General features: G+C 40.3%; 1 protein-coding gene and 1 long non-coding RNA gene across 4 annotated transcripts in view; both read right to left on the bottom strand.

The window, feature by feature from the left end:
• Positions 1-12,374, bottom strand: part of CFAP299 (cilia and flagella associated protein 299) — a 418,010-nt gene that overhangs the window by 350,537 nt on the left and 55,099 nt on the right. The gene's annotated exons all lie outside the window — the stretch shown is intronic.
• Positions 3,611-11,061, bottom strand: LOC120407007. Its single transcript, XR_005599729.1, has 2 exons — positions 11,024-11,061; positions 3,611-6,188 (listed from the first exon to the last, which is right to left on the bottom strand). It is a non-coding gene; the product is annotated as an uncharacterized LOC120407007 (long non-coding RNA).

Below are 12,374 nucleotides of genomic sequence, written 5' to 3'. Positions count from 1 at the left end.
CAGGAATTGACCAAATGACGAATGATCACTACGGCCAACCATTTAGCTAAGCATTGAAGACAACAATTAGCCACCATGACTCTACTGATTGAAGCAGTAACAGTTTGTCACCAGGAAAAAGACTGTCTCTTGGGTAGGCAGATCTCAGGCACTTTGGAGATTTATAGGTTACGACAAACATCTTAAACTCCACCAGGTCACCAACAGAGGGCCAGTGCAGATCTTGGAGTACCGGTGTAATGCACTCCCAGCAAGATGCCAATAATCACTTCATACCTTATGCTTTTTTCAGTTCAAATACTGACCAAAGTGTTTGGTTAAGTTGTAATGCTCAACTTAATTACAGCTGGTCAACATTTTTGTCAAATTTTCAAAATGCATTGGAAACAGGAAAAATATGTTGACTATATTTTCTCACTTTTCAACCAACTATACAGCCAGTGAACACATTTCAAATTTTGATGCAGTTTCAAAATGCAAGGAAAAATGAAAACATATCAGTGAAATTTTACTTTAAAAAATAGCTTTACTTGTAATGTGAAACTTTGTCTTAAAACAATTCTTGTAGTATCAGTTTTTAAATAGTAAAAGAGATTTCCTCTCGAGTACAAAGAAGAATTACATTCTTTGATCATTTTACACTGGAAGAGATGAATGTGGATAAATAACTTAGATCCAAATTCAATTGGGAGGTGATTATAACATGAATTAAACAGGGTTGTCACCTCTACATCTTAAAATGTATTGGTCTAATCCATGGTCTTTAAAGTTAGAAGGACTTTTGCTAATCTTGTTGAGATCTCTAGGGCCATATGTTCCCTTTTGTAGTAAAAAAATGAGTAGAAAGGACTAAGATCCACAGAACTCTGATAGAAAACTGGTAAATGCCCAGCATGCAATCCATTTGTAGTAAGAGGAAATGGACATGGCTACAAACATTGGATTGAAGAGAGAAGCAAAAAAAAGATGCCTTATTGGAGAAGATGCAGAGCATTGTACTAGTACACACATGAAGCAAATTTAGGAGGAGGCCAGGTAAGTCAGAACTACAAAACAAGCTTATTAATTATTGCTCCTGTTTTAAAAGAAAGTATATAAATACATCTGACTATATTATTAAAACACACATTTTAAAGAGAAACTGTATTAAAAAGACATGGGCCAAGATATACAGAAAAGACTAGTGACCTGGGGTACCCAATTTAACACCCCTAAAACAGCGTGATTTCCAGAAAAAAAATCTACCTTCTGAAAATCAGGCTCCTTCAAAAGGTGTCTCATGTTGGGAACCCAAAACAGATAGCCACTTTTGAAAATTTTGGCCAAAGTCAATAGTGGATCACTAGGACAATGAGAGTAGTGCAGGTACACAAACATTTAAAAATTACAAGATATTACACTTGTATAAAAATGTAGAAAATACAGTATAACATTAAGTTGCATTTGAAAAGTAGCACAATCATTAAAGGCTATCATAATGGATATACACAAGGGGGTAGAGCTAAGATTGCATGGGCAACCTTACCTTTAGTATCTCCTTACTTTGGACATTTAACATTCTCTGAATGTAGGTTTTGTATGGAATCAGATACCACAATGATGGGCACTACATCAGAAGATTAGACAGACTGATTCAGCAGATAGTTTGACAGTCCTTATTAGAGCATCTCCTATTTTGTCCTTTCCAAAATATATTTTCTGCATGAAACTGTAGCTGTGTTGTAAGTTGTATCACATCAAAACAAATCCAGGTTTTGGCTTATGCTCATGGTCTCTAGGCAGTTTTGGTAGGAAACTGTTCTGCTTTTGTACATAAGCCATGACAACATATGTTTATTAGTGAAATATATGTTTTCTATAGACATGCAGGGTAACAAAATCAAGTATAGTGAAAGAATCCTTTCCAAGTGAGGACAAAGATAAATCATTTGAGGTTTAAGTCATTCTGGTGCATCAAAAATGTTTTTGAAATCTGCAACTGAAAATGTTTCATCGCTCTGACAAGTCTGTCTTTGCAAATAATAAGACTCGGCTGTATATCTGCAAACTCAATCTGTCACTTTTGGCTGTAACCTGTGAGAACATCAGTGATACACACAACAAGCTGCCAATTTGAAACAATCTTGCTTTTTAGATGCATCCTTAAACTAGAATCCCTTTCAACAACGCAGTGTTATACTTGCACAGAGAACTACCCTGCTGTGTGAATTGTATTGACTCCCACATTTTGAAAAAAATGATGTCAAATCTGCAGCTGAAGCTAAAGATGTGAATTACAGTAGGTATCCGGAGCCACCATTTCGATTCTGCAGTTAGAGTTCTAGCTATATAGCTTCCTACTATAAAGATGATTTTGTAACCAAGAAAAAAAACTTTCTGTTTTAAATGTTTTATATATGAGCTCTCACTGTGGGCAAATTTGGGGTAAGTCTGAGCCTCAAGGGACAATGCATTTTGGAGACATGAGAGTAGAGATTCTAGGCTCTTATGTCCAGAGCTGTAAAAGTATTTAGGCACCTAAAAATCCAAAGAGATGCCTAGTGGGATTTTCAAGAGTACCTGTGCACATAACTCCCATTGAAATCAGTGGGAGTTAAATGCATCAGCACTTTTGACAACCCTGCTAGGCATCTATCTGCATCTTTAGGCACCAAAATACCTTTAAACATCTGGTCTCTTGTGGCAGAAAGGGCACCAGGAACAGCAGCACAAGATGCCTGCACTCTCTAGTCACAGAAGGCCCTAGGGGGAGATGGTGCCACTCCAAAGGTGACTTGGGTCCGCAGGGAGTGCATGCAGACAACTCAATGGAGATAGTCTCTTCAGAAGGGATGCTGAAATCCTATCTCAAGCAGTCCTGAAAGAGGACTAACATGTTTGAGTATTTTTAGAGGGCGCAGTATTTTATTTTGGGATCATTTATCATGTTTTTTCTGCCTGTGAGAGTTCTATGAGCTGAAAATGTATTTTATGGACTCTTAACACTTGGATTGATTAACTTGAGTAACTCCAGAGACTATGGCTCCTGAACCTAAACTGAGTGACAACACTCCTTAGGATGGAGCCTCTCTATTGTGGCACTTTCCTAACACTCTGTGTACATCATCTTTTAAGTACAATACAAATGTAATTCTCTCTCTCTCTCTCTCTCTCACACACACACACACACACACACACACACACACACACACACACACACACACACACACCCCTGAAAGAGAGTTATGTCCTCTGATCAAAGGGATTGCCACTGGGACTGAAACCCAGCTGACTTATAAATTCCGTGCACTTTTCTGCTGAGTTTGTAATATTTGCAGTGTCCTAGACCCTGCAGCATTTACTTTGATCAAAGGCTTACCTCAGATAATACAGGAAGGGGGTCAACACTGGACAAGAGAGTTTCAGTTAACCTGAACTGTACACTACTTTGTTACGGGTACCAGATCTCTATGCAAAGTGAGAGTCAGTTTGCAATTAGAAAGAATCTTCTCTCTTGATTGGAGAGCTGTCCACTGGTATAAAATGACAGATTGATGAAGCTCCAACTGCCCCTGAGAGGAGGACATTATGCTTCACTTATCAGTGTCTACACACAGACAACTAACTCTGATGAAAGGAAAGAGCAATTTTACTTCAATCTAATTGATCTGATCAATTGACTCCCTGTGAAGACAAGTTGATTATCCCAGGTGACTTTCACACTCATGTTGGCCATGATGAGTCTATGTGGTGGAGCATCAGCAAGATGAAGAGTAAAGGCTTACTTTTATTGCCAACATGTATCGAGCACCGATTAGTTATCACACACACACTCCCCAACAAACACAAAAGGAGCTGGATGCACCCTTGCTCACATGACTGGCATTTGATTGATTATGTGTTGGTCAGACAGCAGGACCTATGAGATGTGTGTAAAAAACAGTGAGTAAAAACATCTAAATGTTGCCTGGCTGAAAGACCAGTCAACCACCAAACAATTCTCCACAGAGCTAGCAACTGTTTTGGAAACTTTTCCAACAATTGGTGATGATGTATCTGTTGAAAGGGAATCTGTGATGGGGTGTTCACCCCATGCCAGCCCAGAAAGGGTTAATGAGGCTGAGAAGGGGTGAATTAATCAGATATGCCACAGCTGAGGGGAATTTGGTGGCCTAAATAATTATGGAGCCCAGCTGAGAAGGAAGAGGCAGGGCAAGGACAAATACAGGACGCTGGCAACAGAAAGAGGCTGCAGGGAAAAAGTCTGCTGTCACTGCCTGGGAAGAGGGAATTTGAGTTGGTGGCAGGGGGAAAGGGAGAGCCATAAGCTGTAGGAAGGAGTCCAGGGAAAGAGAAACAAGGTCTGAGGGAAAGCAGACCACAGTTGTTTGTTATAGGGTCCCTGAGTTGGAACCCGTGTAGAGGGTGGGCCTGTGTTCCCCTACCAGCCCTGATCTGGAGAGACTTCGTTACCGTGGAAGGCAAGGACTACAGTGACCTGGCCAGAGGGCCGGGCCACGGAGACAGAGCACCCTGAGTTGCAGAGAGGGAGAGAGATGGCAGAGTGTGCAACAAGCTGCAGAAGGGGGCTTTGGACCTGGAAAGAGCTGATCCCCAGATTGGAAAGGAGGAGGTGCCCCTAGTGGTGAATGCACTCTGTGACCGTATCCCTGTGTGATACAATCTACATTATAGACTGTTGTGAACTGTGCTGGATATACAAAACACCATCATGAAGACGGGTTTGATAATAATGATCCTGAAATAGCACATCTTCTTGTTGCCAAATGGCAAGCCCATGATGTGTTCTTAGTTGACCCATTCTCTGAGTCGAAACAAGCCAGATATAAAGAAGCTTGCAGCACTCTCTACCACAAACTCCGCCATACGCAAAATATGTGGTTTGACCACAAAGCGGATTAATTGCAGGTCCTTGCTGAAAAACGTGACTCCAAAAGCTTCTACACGATGCAGTCAAAGCTGCATACAGCCCTACTCAATCTGCCTCAACACCACTAACAAGAGCTGATTGTGAGTTACTCATCACAGATTCGCACTGCTAAATGGTGCCATGAACCCAGTAGTAAATTTCTTAATCATCTGTCTACTATTTCTGATGAGCCACCATTTCCATAACCTGCCTACATCTAGTACTTGCCGATCCACACACACAAGCGGAGGTGCTGAAGCGTGTCCAAGCAATGAAAAACAACAAATCTCCTGGGCCCGATGCCATTCCAGCTGAAGTTGTCAAACATGGAGGAAATCTTCTCATTGACAAGCTTTTTAAGGTTTTCCTCACGGGTCCAGCTTCAACAAATCATATCACAGGAGCTGAAAGATGCCAATATCATCATTATCTATAAGCACAGAGACGTAGGCACACAACTGTGGTAATTATCACTGCATCTCCTTGCTTCCCATGGCTAGTAAGATACATGCAACCAGCTCCTGGTCCAAGTTATCAACAGAGTTCTATCTAAGTCACAGTGTGGCTTTTGTACATTTCTGGAATGTATGTTGCTCCTCAAAGGAGCAGCTTATGTAACTCGCCACCTATGTCCTTCTAACACTCCTCATGGAATCTGCCTGGACCAGCAACAATGAAGGAGCAGAGGCTGCTAATGTTTCCACTACCCTGAAAAGCACCAGCCAAAGCAAAGCTTGGCCTTATGTCTGTGATTATGAGAGTTGTCAAGTTGCATGCTCTAATTTTATCTTCAGAACACACCATCTACACACTCACACTGTATGTCAGCAAGATGTATGTGACATTACTGTTAATAACTGCTTCCTAAGTCTTCCCTCTCTTCATTGGGGAAAAGGTAGGTAAGGGAAAATGCTCTCCTTCGAGGTCCGATCGAACTTCTTGGATCAATAGCAAGACTCCTCTTCACTTCGAGAGGGGTTTGATCAGGCCTTTACTGCCTATTTGTAAACATCCCTTAAAAAAGTTGAACACCTGCAGGCTTGGGGTAGTAGTAAGACTGTTCTGAGAACTGTTTGTACCCTTCCCACAGAATTTCCCCTAAGGAAGGGATTAATTCACCACTGTGTCAGTATAGTTTGAATTGTTGTCTTAGTTTCTCAACTTGGCCTCCTCCTCTTTACATTCAGAATCTTTTGTGAGTGCAGGTGTATAAATAGAAGTGCTTTCAATTCATTGCAATCTTGCCCACAGCATGCCTCTGATCACGACTGCTGTGCACCTGCAGTAATAAAATACCAAGAGAGATAATATACTGAATTTTAATCACATGTTGCCTTGTTACATATTACACTGTTTAAAAACATTTCCTTGATTGCTGAGCTGTTTGTAAAAGGGTGTTACCAATTAAGCACAAATGGCCTGGGGAGTGATTTTATAGTTCGTGCAAAAATACAACAGATCATTTAGGTTACAGTGACTAAGTAAAGAAGCTTGAGAGAAGCTGGTATTCTTAAATGCACAGCATGGCAATGGTACATTTTGTATTTTTCCATCCATTTTTGCAGCTTTTGCTTAAAACACAAAACAAATAGAGGAAAGCAACTTGATGTGGTGTGGCATTTTTCAGACAAATTGTAACCCAGAATGATTCAGATTTCAATTAGACAGTTAAAATTCATCAAAATCCTAACCACAGAGTGTGCATGTGAAATGGGGGAAAGGTTCTGAATTTATTTAAAAAGATAAGGACTCCAAATACCCCATCAAATATGCTGAAAACCATTTAAAATAGTTATTGGCTAAGGCTCTGTTTCAGCAAAGCACTTAAGCACATGCTCAAGTTCCATTAACTTCAACGGAATTTAAGCATGCCCATAAGTAAAAACCCAGACCTGAAAGACGAGAGAACCCTTCCAAATCAGGTACAAAATAAATGTTTCCTATGTTTATTAACACCACATGAATATTATGGGACAGATCCTCGGCTGGTGTAAATTGGCACAGGTCCATTGACTTCATGTGTCCTTCCCCCAGCAAAATGTATAGTTTTCTTACTAAGCCTGACTTATTGTATTCAAAATTCAAAACTGAAATTAACAGGGTTGACTCCTTTCCTTGCTATAACTCCACAGTGCAGCTTACCTCAAAAAGAACACAGGCAGGTTTTCTTGACAATTTTTCCCAACACTTAGACGATGCCATAAAAATCAGTCATCCCCTTGACAAGAAGAGCTGTTTGACTAAGTTGCTGAACCAAAGAGCTTATTTATTAGCCTTGGTGGGCAAAGAAAAAGGAAGTGGTGAGAAAGTCCTGGGAAGGAGTAAGTTATCCAAAGTAGTTCTCTCTCTCTGAGTTGTGGAAAAAACTGAAGGTAGAAACCAAACCAAAAACCAACTAAAAGTCAAAGTGAAAAAAGAAATCAAAATAAATGAAACAAAAATTAATTGTCGGGGACACCGAGGTCCCCACAGCAGGAACAAAAGTCAGCCACTCAGGATGTGTCTCTAAGAAGAAAGCTTAGATGTTAAAGGATGATATATAGCAGCAAGAAAACTGAAGGTCTCAAATCAAACAGGGGAAGAAACAGGAACCAAAGGGATTATGGAAGCAAGAGAAAATTAAGGAGAAAACAACTCTCCCTTCCTCCCCTCCCCCCTCAAGTGCTTTAAGGTGGGATGGAAGGGGAGAAAAAGTGAAGCCTTATGAGGTAAAGCAGAACAAAAGAAGCATTAGCCATAGACAGCTAGAATGCTGCAGCTTTTCCTGATACACTCCACTATTTGTCAAAAAAATTCATAAAGCGCATCCAAACTACACAACAATCTGTTGATTCTTCCATGCAGACATAGTAACCGTTCCACTTATGGAGCTTCTCTAAGCTTCCCTGCAGCAACTACTGCATACACCTCGGCCAACACCACAAGATGCTCATTGATGCCCAACTAGCTTTTAATGAAGAACCAAAAAATATTAGGAGTTTCAATGGTAGTTTACCCAGTTTTATTAAAAACACACAAACAAACTGCTGAGTGATTTTGCCCCGGAATTTGGCAGGGCAGAGAATGCATCTGAACCACCTTTGTTTACTTTATGTACCAACTAGAGGGTTTGAACCAAAACCCTGGAATTGTACACTCTGGACAATCTAGTCTAGATTTGAACTTTATAGCTCTGATCATCTCCAGCAAGAGACCAAAGCTAGATACTAAATATATATGTGTTTTATGATTACCCAGGAAAAGTGAATCTCGGTTTATACAAGTCTACAGCTGAACAAGAACAGACATTTTTATAGGTAGTGGGGAGAAGGGAGAAGCCTGCTATTTTTCAACTGCTGGAGACCAATTGTGGATTTAGCCTAGGCCATGAGAGTTTAAACATATGTGGGCAAAAAAAGATCTTGTTTTGTCCTGGTTTTGCCATTTCCTTTTTTAAAAAGGAATTCGGCTTCCGATTTCTGAAAGTATGCTTCAAGTGGTGAAAAGTTCACCACGAACATACCTGCGGGTCTCTGCTATGCATATTATAAGTACAACATTTTAACTGTAAAGCTATATTAATCCTTGCTTTGAATTTCATCCAGGACTCGCCTAAGGAATTTTTTCAGATGCATGTAATTTGTATGAAAATGAAGGGCCAGATCTTCCACTAAAACTAATAGAGCTATGCTGACTTACACCAGCTGAGAAGCTGGTCCTACATTTTAATTGAAGGTATGCTGAATTATTCCATTTAGGATTAAAGCTGTTGAAAATCATTAAGCTAAAATAAGGTTTAATTTAACAAACATAAGAGTAACATAATGTTTAGCGGTGTGTTTTTGTAAAGGGGTCTTGTAGAAATGAGAACACTACTTGGCATTTGCTATTATGAGATTTTTCAGTATGGGACCGATTCAGTAGAATCAGTGGAAGATGCAGAAGGCTACAGAAGCTGGGTCCACAGCACAGAGAAGAAAATTCATTGTGCAAGGCAAAATAGCTCAGTGCTGGAAAGTTACATTGTTTCTACCAAGTTTTTATTAGTGTTCAAGACTTCAAGGCTTGATCCAGCAGAAAATATTTGCAGATCCACAAAAGCCAGTGGATACCATAGCTCAAACTTTCCAAACTACTGTACCCCTTTCCGGAGTCAGATTTGTCTTCCGTACCCCAAGTTTCACCTCAGTTAAAACTACTCGCTTACAAAATCAGACATAAAAATACAGAAGTGTCACTGCGCACTATTACTGAAAAATTGCTTACGTTCTCATTTTGTCTGTATGAAATTTTAGTTTGTACTGACTTCACTAGTGCTTTTTATGTAGCCTGTTGTAAAACTAGGCAAATATCTAGATGAGTTCATGTACCGCCTGAAAGACCTCTGCGTACCACCAGGGAGGTTCAGAACCATTGCCATAGCCTACAAAAGTGATATTTGTTTATGTAAAATTGAAATGTGAGTAAAGAATAGATTGTTGGGCCCAACTATGGGCTTGACAATAGTGAGGCCAAATTATGGATGAAATAAGTGAAACAGTTCAGATGCAAGTGGGAGATAAGTTAGGGTATAACACTTGGGCATGCTGTAAAAATGCATTAGGACTAAAATATGTTTACAAATGTTTTAGATAAAATGCTAATGTTTTGGAAAATGCTATCTTTATTGATAGTTCACAGATGCTAATTAATATGATGCTTAATGTTAAATAGCCAATGAGAAAGTAGAAAATTATTATGGCAAAAAGGTGAATTTGATGCTAATTAATTGAGGGGCATTATTATAATTGATTATAAAAGAGCAGTACATGGATTTTAGATAGGTGCACCCAACCACTGTGAGAGAAAGGATTACACCCATTCCCCTCATTCAGGGCCTGATCACCCCTGAATGCACCATTTCGTCTAAAAATGTGAGTATCAATGCAGTGTACGGTTATATTGTAATGCCTGTTTGTGTAACTATTTTATATTAAATAGTCTTTAATTCCATTACTCATTGTGTCATTCAGAGTCCTCCCCTAACCTGAATTATCTGTAACCGCCCTGGAGGCTCAAACCTTAAAGAAGTCAGTTTAGTTTTACGCCTTATTTTTAAGCTACTAACTGGGAACACATAAATCAAGGTTACAGATAATACTATAAATATATAAAGTCGGTATTTGAAGGTTTGCCCGTTGCCTAGGACAATGAATCTATAATTCCTGCAGCCCTGCACCACGGAGTCCGGTGCTGTTCACTGTAAATGAGCTATTTGCCTCCTGCATTCTTGACTTGGTTCACGCAGCCCCCAGTGCAATGCTTTCCAATAAGCGTCTACTGTTGCAGCAGTGGGGAGGAGAGGGTTCTCTAATTGGAGGTGTATTGTGGGTAAACCCCTGTTGCTGCTTTCTGTGAGAAGATATGTAATCTTTGAAGGACACACACCCCCTGGTGTGACAGACTCATTTCATAGCAGAGCCCCGTAAAACCTGGTTTGGTTAACAGCTGCTTTGAATTTCTTCCTCAGTCAGCAAGGGAAACCTCCAGCCCCTTGTTATCTATTTATTAAGATTCCAGAATTGTCACTCTGCAGCCTACAATGTCTGTTGAGTCAGTGTGAAGTGATGGAAACAGTTACAAGCATGGCTGAGAGCTCTCTTTGTTCAGAAGATCACCAGGTTCAGTCATTACTGGGATTCACATCCTCTTACCATCCAATTTCTAAGTTCTCAGCCATTTTGACTATTAATTCCATCTGTATGACAGCAGGGCATGTATCTAGGCCATGCCAAGAGTCCTAGACCACGGTGATATCAGGTAACTCCACCAGTCGTCATCCTTACTCTATAGCTAATTTGCATGCAATCATTTCATTGGTTGTACAAAGAAGATTGCATAAATGGTGGATTATTTGGCCCAACTGCCTAGATCTTCAAAACCACCCACACAGCAACACAACCAGTACACACAATAACCCCAAACACACAATGTCCCTCACGGCAAATACCTGCCCTTTGCCACCTGCAAAAATCAATACAAAAATCTCTCCGCACAACACACACACTCCACACAACACACTTCTTATAAAATCTATGAACATGAGTGGCAAAGTCATGGGTCACCGTGAGTAACATTATAATATGCAGCTCTTACCTAGCACTTTTCATTAGTAGATCTCAAAGTGCTTCCAATCGAGGTAAGGGACTTATTTATAGGGTATTTATTTAGCATACTCAGTCACTTAGCACATGTAGTTAGGACCCAATTGTTACATGACCTTGTGTGAGGTACAGATGTGTAGAGGGCCAAACACAATTGTGATCCCTGCATTCATGCTACGTCAGGGACCACATGCCTCCCTGGACCCCTGAGGGTACATATCACCCCAAAAAGGGTGACAGGGAGAGAGGGGGGAGGTCAGACCATGACCCGGCCTTCCCATTCCTTGCACCATTCTCTATGGGCTGGTACAGCCTTCATACACCTGCAGAGCACTGGGAAGCTTGGGGAGGGATTGTGTCCCTCTATCCCCTTCCCCAAATGCCCACAAGGGCAGTGCAACTACATACTGCCCTTTATTGAAGGCTGTGGCTTTAAAAGCAGCCTAACTTTAGCACACTCGTGCCCCTGTATTTTCTTCCTATGCGTCTGATTCTTATATATGGCATTCAAGAATATGACAGTGCCTCGGAATGGACCATCTTCAGTCACAACACAGATATACCACAGTCATTATGACCAGGGAAATACTCCATTGGATATCTGACTATTACAGTTACAAAAATACATTTCCTTGTTATTGTTAACTGTTGAAACCATATGGAGGTTATATTGGCCGTCCAGCATAGAATTCTAACTGAGCAAGTTTGGGGCAAGATTTTTGAAACCAAACATTTAGGGAGAACTCCCTGCGCCATGTAAAAGTTTTTTTCCCCTACCAAAACCAATGTATTCTCGAAAAGTGCAACCCTAAACATGGATTAAATAGTTTCACTGAAATTAGTGAGAGGTATTGCTGGTTTTGCCTAAAATAAATACATTTACAATTTAGTGTAAATAATTACCAGTTTATAAATTGTTCCTGGAAATGCAGTGACTGGGTTTAAGAGATGGGAGTGGGCTGTAAAGGTCTGATGCAGGTCTGAATCCAAACTTCTCCACGATTCAGGTGAATTCCAATTTTGTGTTTGGTTCCCATGTGACAGTAATAAAAAAATTCACTTGAAACACATAGTAAATCATTTCTTTAATAAGACCTAGATTGTGACTTCACCACTAGCCCCAAGAAGGGGCAGCATATAGCTGCAGCACCGTTTGAGCAAAGTTGGGAAGGAAACAGTGACTTAGATTCACAGTTTATTTCAACAGCACCTTTTTTTGAGAGAGAGAGAGAGAGAGATCTGGGCTACAGATTGGGAATTCTGCTGAGCAGACACCTTGGTCTATAAAATGCCATGCATATATATGGTACTATAGAAACAACAAGCTGCCAATAATAAAATAC

Source organism: Mauremys reevesii, linkage group 5 (assembly GCF_016161935.1).
Source record: "Mauremys reevesii isolate NIE-2019 linkage group 5, ASM1616193v1, whole genome shotgun sequence".
NCBI classification, from domain to species: domain Eukaryota; kingdom Metazoa; phylum Chordata; order Testudines; family Geoemydidae; genus Mauremys; species Mauremys reevesii.
This window is presented reverse-complemented; position numbering and strand designations above follow the sequence as displayed.